The sequence below is a fragment of the Grampus griseus genome, assembly GCF_964374135.1.
Source record: "Grampus griseus genome assembly, chromosome: 18".
NCBI classification, from domain to species: domain Eukaryota; kingdom Metazoa; phylum Chordata; class Mammalia; order Artiodactyla; family Delphinidae; genus Grampus; species Grampus griseus.
The window spans coordinates 62,561,570-62,569,707 of record NC_139012.1 but is presented as its reverse complement, the minus strand read 5'-3'; the positions used below and the strand labels follow the sequence as shown (position 1 = coordinate 62,569,707).

At 31.6% G+C, this 8,138-nt stretch overlaps 1 long non-coding RNA gene across 1 annotated transcript; it reads left to right on the top strand.

The window, feature by feature from the left end:
* Positions 1–560: 560 nt before the first annotated feature.
* On the top strand, positions 561–5,702 carry LOC309836161. The gene is made up of 3 exons (XR_014298110.1): positions 561–642; positions 3,326–3,419; positions 3,778–5,702. It is a non-coding gene; the product is annotated as an uncharacterized lncRNA (long non-coding RNA).
* The last annotated feature ends 2,436 nt before the right edge of the window (positions 5,703–8,138 follow it).

Below are 8,138 nucleotides of genomic sequence, written 5' to 3'. Positions count from 1 at the left end.
TAGAAGTAGTGTAGCTTTAGCATAGCCATTTTAGTGGTAAGAAAACTGCGATAAAAGAGGTTGTCGAAGCTTGAGCTACAGTGGTGGTAGTTTTCTGGTATCTTCTAGAGAGAGAAGAAATTTCATTCCAACATCTGAGTATGTGGAAACTGTTTAGGAGTAAAATTCCTTACCTGGTGAAGAGTGGGGACAGGAAGAGACTAGGAAGATCAAGAGCCACAGGGTTCCTGTTTTATTTCTCATCTCTGGGTACAAAATTAACTCATTTTTCCAAGGTTCATATTTTAGAATTACTTCCTATATAAAGTGATATCCAAGTCTAACAATAACTATTCTAATAGATAAATGTTGAGGGTAAAATAATATTTGGATTTTTTTAACAAATTAAGAGAAAATTGGTTTGTTTTAGGCCTTCTGTATATTTTTACTGTATTTAGTATTAAAATATTTCACATGACTTCTGATTTTTTTCCTTTAAAAGTATATTTGCGTTTTGCTAGCTTAAGTTTATTGAAACTTAGCTCTTGTATGTCATTTCTTATTTTTCCCTTGACATGAAGTCTTACCTACTTGATGAAGATGTCATTTGAATGGTGTACTGCAAGGAATTAAATGCTGTTTGTAAATTATGCTTTTACCAAGGTAAAGACCAAATTTTATGAATTCACTGTTTATAAAAGGAAAAAATAACTTCATATATTTAATACATTCAAAAGTTTGATTAAATATTTAATTGTATTTACTTATTAAGTTGACACAGAAAAAAATGCTTTTATTTTTCTCATATTATACAACTTTGTGTTCCTAACCTATAGCAAGGTGCTTCGCACATAATAGGCTTTTCCTTAAATTTTCAATGTAGGAATAAGTTTTATTATGTTACTCAAAAGCTTCCAAGAAATAACTAATTATGCATACTATGTTAATGTTAGAATCTTTAAACATGGGTTTTTTAATGTATTTACCCTCTCTTTTCCTGAAAGAAATTTTTTTTTGTATCTTTAGGTGCTAATGTGTGTTTAAAAAAACAAAACCTTGGAGTAAAGTAGCAGCACATAATGGTTTGTGGATTTTGAAAAGGTGCAGGCCATATTGTGCTGCCTCAAAAATACAAGGATCTGATCTTCTGAAGAAAATATATTTCTTTTTATTCATAGCTCTTATGATAGCAATGTCAGCAGTGCCTTAGCAGCACGTAAATATTGGCGTTAAACTTCTAAAATTATCTCCAGTATTAACTGTGCTGCTGAAGTAAGGTTGGCCATACTCTACAGTCATATTTTAATGTATATTACCAATGTATTTTCAGCTTTATTGATAATTAATTTTCAGTATTAGTGATAATCTTGTTATTTTTAGTATGATTCAATAAAAATAAGTTAGTACTAACTTTTAGATGTTTTTATTAAAATAGTATAATTGCAATTTAATGGTTGTGTTGAATGCCATCAAGTTTATTGAAAGAGCTCATACAGCATCAAATAAATTTATTTTAATGCATATTTGTATTCAGTCTAAATATTCCATTTTTACTTCAGGTAGAACGGAAATATTAGTTTTCCCTTTATTTCTCTAGTAAAATGAAATTACATTAAGACATTTGCTTATCTCACAGATAAATGTACATTATAAAATACACATTTTGAACAGAACTTAGAGGATAATTTTTAGTAATATTTCTAAATATTCTCTTATAAGGGAAAGGGGAAAGTATCAAAACATGTGAATTAAATTCCTGAAATCCTGTGTCTCAAAAATAGACTTAATCATAACTTTAAAAGTAGGAAAGACCTTGTAAATGACAAGTATATTTGTTGGTTAGTTCAGGAAACAGAAACTCAAATTAAGTAATCTGCTACACATGCAGATTAGGATCTTTAACCTTACGTCTTCTGACTTTATCCTATCATATTGGTTTTTTATTGTTTTTATTTTAAAATTTTTTTTAATCCTTAGCCACAGATTTTCGTTAGAAAGTAAAGTCGAAAATATGAAGGCCTTGTTTGCTTTTTTTTATATCTAATATTTAACTTTAGCATAAGACCAAAAATTATTATGATAGTCACTAATTTTATAGATGCAAACAGTCAAAATTTTTTAATTTAATTGAAGTTTGAAGGACAATGTTTTCTTTACCTTCTATTCCTTATTTGTTGGTGTTTAATTAAGTCATTAAACTAAAAATTGATGTTTAGGATAAGAGTGTGGTTGTGTAGTGTACTATACTCCTGGTCTTATTTCCTACAAGGAATATCTCCTTTCAGTTGTAACCAAGCAGGAAATCTATAAAATACAAGCAGTTCTTAACAAATCATTTCAATTATAATTGTCTATATTGGAAACCCTGAAAGTATTTCAGATGTAATTTAAGGAGTTGTATTTGAGCATCTTCTGTTTAAATTCTTATTTCAAGGTAAAGAAAATATATAAGACAAAGCTCTCATTTTTAAGAACAATCTCACTTTTTTCCAGCAAAATTTTTTTCCCAAAATAAAGAAGTAGTATACCATATTGGCGAGAATCAAATGCCAGCTTTCACATGGAAATATTGCCTTGGGGCTTTTAAAAGTCATTCATCAAGCTTTTAGCCTGTTCCCTTTATTTTATCTCAGCCATTTCATGAAAGACCGTAACAAATATATGGTAATTTTTGGTTCCACTGAGAATATTTCAGGAACTAATACATAGATACTTAGAAATATTTATTGAATGAATTACAAAGTTTGTCCAGTATTTTCCGGAAGAACCCAGGAATTAGATTTCTATTTTTTCTTTTGTTTTCCTTAATGTATTTGAAGTCAGATTTTAGAAAATTATATTTAGTCTAATTTGCCTTCTAAATGCATTTTATATGTACTAAATAAATCTTTATATCTAGGTGCTCAAGATGTGAAAAAGGATCATTTGGGGCTAAATAAAAACTTTATTTAATTCAATCCTGAGAATAGATTAAAGAAAAATTGAAATATTGGGAGAGTAAGAAAGTATAGAAAAACTGTTGCATTGAAATTCATTATAACAGTATGCAACTTCTTTCCAGTCTCTTATTAGAGAAGGTGAAATAGCCTGTCAGTACCTAATGAAACACTCATTTAGGTAACTCAACAGGACTTAAAGTTTTATTTTTAAGAGTTAATATATTTCCATCTTTGTGTAATTTTGAAACACAAAGAGCAAATAGTAAAATAAAAGTTATACCCTTTCATGTTAGTCTTAATATGGCCATTTATTTTTTTGCAAAGAAGAAATAACTATATATGGGTGTATATTAAGCTTTCATTTTTTCCACCTTCTTTGGAAAAAAATCCTAATCTTTTTCATTCAGGTTTAAGTTGATGCCAAATAATTCCAATATTGAGCATCTTAAATCTGTTACTTGGAGTATGGATTGAGTTTGGAGCTAACTCAGAGGACTACAGGCAAGTATTCAGGAGGTAGTCAGAGGGATAATCGTAATAGTTGAACAATTCAGCTTGCATACTATATTCAACTTCAAGTCTCTTAAGATCACATATATGTGAAAGTAGAATTGACAGTTTGATCATAGACTAAATGCCATATTTAACAGTAAAGATTTTCTTCAATCAATTATGTAACCTTTTAATTGTTATAGAATTAGAGGTGTTTTTAAGCCACCAGGTATCATTACTGATATATGTTCAGGTTAGCCATAACTGGATTAGCAAGATTATACTTTAATAAACTATGATTTCTAAGTTAATGTATTTATTTATTTAGAAGTTGACATTCTAAATCAATTTTTTTTTCCTTTTGCAGGTGGATATTACTATCCCTTATTCATGGAAAAAGTTATATTCTAAGTGTTGTTTCTCATTGAGTATTAGCAAAAAGGAGAAAAATTAATGTCCCAAACTTTTGAGATAGATTTGGCTCTAGTAAGTATTTAGATCTGTTATTAATAGGGTTGGCCAAAAAGTTCGTTCGGTTTTTTCCCATAAGATGGCTCTAGTAGTGAGCGCTTAGTTGTCTTTAACTTCATTCGAAACAGTTTTGTTAGGTTGTATTGTGACAGCTGTCATATCAGAGTGCATTTAAAAAAAAACATCAAAATTGGTGAATTTTTGTGTAGCCATTTTAGTATTGAAGATGGAAGAAAAAAGCAATATTTTCGGCATATTATTGCTTTATTATTTCAAGAAAGGTAAAAACACAACTGAAACGCAAAAAAAGATTCGTGCATTGTGTGGAGAAATTGCTGTGACTGATCGAACCTGTCAAAAGTGGTTTGCGAAGTTTTGTGCTGGAGATTTCTTGCTGGATGATGCTCCACGGTTGGGTAGACCAATTGAAGTTGTTAGGGATCAAATCAAGACATTAATTGAGAACAACCAACGTTATACCACGTGGAAGATAGCTGACATACTCAAAATTTCCAAATCAAGCTTTGAAAATCATTTGCAGCAGCTTGGTTATGTTAATCGCTTTGATGTTTGGGTTCCACATAAGTTAAGCGAAAAAAACCTTCCTGACCTTATTTCCGCGTGTGATTCTCTACTTAAACGTAACGAAAACATTCCGTTTTTAAAACAAATTGTGACGGGCAATGAAAAGTGGATACTGTACAATAATGTGCAACAGAAGAGATCGTGGGGCAAGTGAAATGAACCACCACCAACCACCCCAAAGTCCGGTCTTCATCCAAAGAAGGTGACGTTGTGTATTTGGTGGAATTGGAAGGGAGTCCCCTCTTATGAGCTCCTTCCAGAAAACCAATTAATTCCAAGAAGTACTGCTCCCAGTTAGACCTACTGAAATCAGCACTCGATGAAAAGCATCCAGAATTACTCAACAGAAAACACATAATCTGGGACTTTCCTGGCTGTCCAGTGGTTAAGACTCCGTGCACCGCAGGGGGTGCAGGTCCGATTCCTGGTCAGGGAACTAAGATCCCACATGCCACGCAACGCGGCCAAAAATAAATGAATAAATTTAAGAAGCAAAAAGAAAGAAAACGTATAATCTTCCATCAGGATACCGCAAGACTGCATGTTTCTTTGATAACTAGGCAAAAAGTGTTACAGCTTGGCTAGGAAGTTCTGATTCATCCACCATATTCACCAGACATTGCACCTTCGGGTTTCCATTTACTTCAGTCTTCACAAAATTCTCTTAATGGAAAAAATTTAAATTCCCTGCAAGACTATAAAAGGCACCTAGAATAGTTCTTTGCTCAAAAAGATAAAAAATTTTGGGAAGGAGGAATTACGAAGTTGCCTGAAAAATGACAGAAGGTAGTAGAACAAAAGGGCAAATACGTTGTTCAATAAAATTCTTGGTGAAAATGAAAAATGTGTCTTTTATTTTTACTTAAAACCCTAAGGAATTTTTTGGCCAACCCAATACTTACATGTCTGGGAGAAGAAGTAAGAGACCATCATCAGTACATTTCCAGCTAAAATTTTTTATTTTCTTACCTCTTATCAAGGGATTTCCTAAAATTTCTGTTTTATTACTAATAGCTTGAGCCCCTTTAATGGAGAATTAATTTCTCCAGCAGAATTTAAGAGTTTATGTTCTTACCTTGTTTATTTATAAAATAGATCTCACAGATTTCTGATTTTTTTTTTTTAGGCTATTTGCAATGAAGAAAATGTTGGCAAAATAAATAAGTTTAAACTATGTTAAAATTACTGTGCAAGGTAACAAGTTAGTTGCTGGGTTTTTGTTTTTATTATACTGAAATTAAATTCAACATTTATCATTTCTCTTTGGGTCTATTTCTTGATTTTTAATCCATGGGATTCATGCAAAAACTTCATGAACAATACATTTAGATTAGCATATGTATGAGTACAGGTCTCCCTTAATTCTGTGGAACTTTGAATAATCTGATACTTATCATATTCTTGTGATTGAACTTTTGTGTTTTGAAAAAATGTAAACTGCCTAGAGAATCTTGTTATTGTTTCTATTTATCTTATGCTATAGGGTTAGATTTTGTTTGAGAAATTATGCTGAGAAAAATTTTTAAGCCACCTTTACACTAAATGTCAATTTGATTAACTTGTTATTAAAGTTATTCTGTATATCTTCATTTTATAATTTAAGCACTTAGCATGGATTAATATCTTTAGGAAGTAGTAGAAACTTTAAAATCACTCCAGAGTTTGCTTATTTCCACATCTCATTATTTTAAAATCTTTGGGAATGCTTGTATTTATGAAAGTAACATTTTTCAGGGACATAAATTCTAACAGAACCACTAAAAGTTTTTTTCTGTTTGGACTTTAATGCATATGATACTAAACTATAGGATAAATTTTTTAAGTTTTCATGTGATCAGTTAAAAATACCACTTTAGCATGAAGCAACAAAGTAGAATGTTGTCCCATAGTTAGAAGTAAAGAAAGTTCAAGTACGTCATTTCTTAAGAGAATTTGTACATTTTAACATAGTCTATGCAGATTTTTATGTTAATTTGTTTTTCCATAAATGTCTTTTCTGGCTTATGTTTAACAAGGAGCATTAAAAATAGATTTGAAGCATTTATATAGAGAGGACTACAAATTTATTTATTCTACTATATTGGCACTGAGGATCAGCACTGAACAAAACAGGTAAATTCCAGCCCTCATGAGCTTACAATTTTGGGAGTGAGGCATGGGTAATAGAATAGACAAACTGATAAGTACTAATATGTGGTATGTCAGATGGTGATAAGTTCTATGAAGAAAAAAAGCAAGGGAAGTGGGAGGGATGGGTTAAACGTGTTTGGAAGGCAGGCAGATGTGTTTTTAAATAGTGTGGTCCAAAAATGCCTCACAAAAATGACATTTGAACAAAGATATAAAAAACGGAGCAAACCATTAGGTTTCTGGGAGAAGAGCCTTTCAAGCAGGTGAAATAACAACTACAGAGACCTTGAGGCTAAAATATTTTTGGTGTGTACCAAAAAGAACAGCAAAAAGGTCTCGATGGCTATGATCAAATATACAAGAAGGAGAATCATAGCCCAAAAAGTTTATAGGAGCCAGATCTTAGGGCTGTTTAAGTTCTTAGCTTAATGTACAGATTTAATTTTCCTTACTTTAAGAGAAACTTGACAGTTGTATGTGCATCAGCCTATGTGACCTTTGTAGATAGAATATTTTTTTGGATCTCACTCAAGGTTAGAACCTCCATCTGAGACCATTTAGAACATAAACAAAATGTTTAAATGGTTAATAGGTGTATGTGTGATGATCAGGTTTTTGTGAATTGTGACTTGATTGGTCTGAAATTGTTTTTTACTTGCTCAGTTTAGGTAGTCAAAGCTAATAGCTCCAAGAGACACTCTGAACTTGTTCGCATTTGTCATTTACTCAAACAAATCACAGTTGTCTTCAACTCCTCCATTCTAGGAATTGCTGCCATTTTTCTCACTTATTCCTATTAGCATTTTAGCTGAAGAGTTCTTTGCCTGTAATTGTTTCATCATGCTTTTGCTAATTAAATAAAATTCAGACTTCTTAACTTAGACCTCATGATCTTGCCCCAGCCTTAAGTTTGTCCATTTTTCTTCAAGCAAACTAGTCCTGCTCCGTCTGTTTTTCTATCTCTGTGCCCTTATTTATGCCATTTCACCACCCCAGTTCTCCCCCGACTAATTCCTGTACATTTTTAAAAAGCAGGTCAAACCTCTTGTGTGTGCTGAGTGTTTCCTGACTTTAACAGTCTGGCATTATCCCTCCTTCCCATGTTATGAATGGTTTATACCTGTAGCTCTTAACCTTTTTCTCTCACTTAACAGAGAAGTACATTCATTATCATTAATCATTAATTGTATCTCATTTATTCATGCATATTAACCTTTTATAAATGTATTGGCAATGTGAAGAAAAAATTTAAATTTAAGAACAAAAAGCAAGTGGACTAAGATATCCAGAACTTCAAAACACCAGCCTAAATATTAGGTCCCAAAGTTCAAATATTAATTTTATGCTGACAAGTGATATAGTTGATTTTTTCCTCAGTTATATTAAAATATATATCACATACAGTAGAGTGTGGACCAGTCATAATATATTTCTAGGATTTTAGCACGTTAAAAGAATTAACAAATTAAAAAAATTCTTTGTGAGTAGGACCCAGGCATCATGATTTTAAAGCTTTATAGTTGATCTGTATCTGGCCAAAGT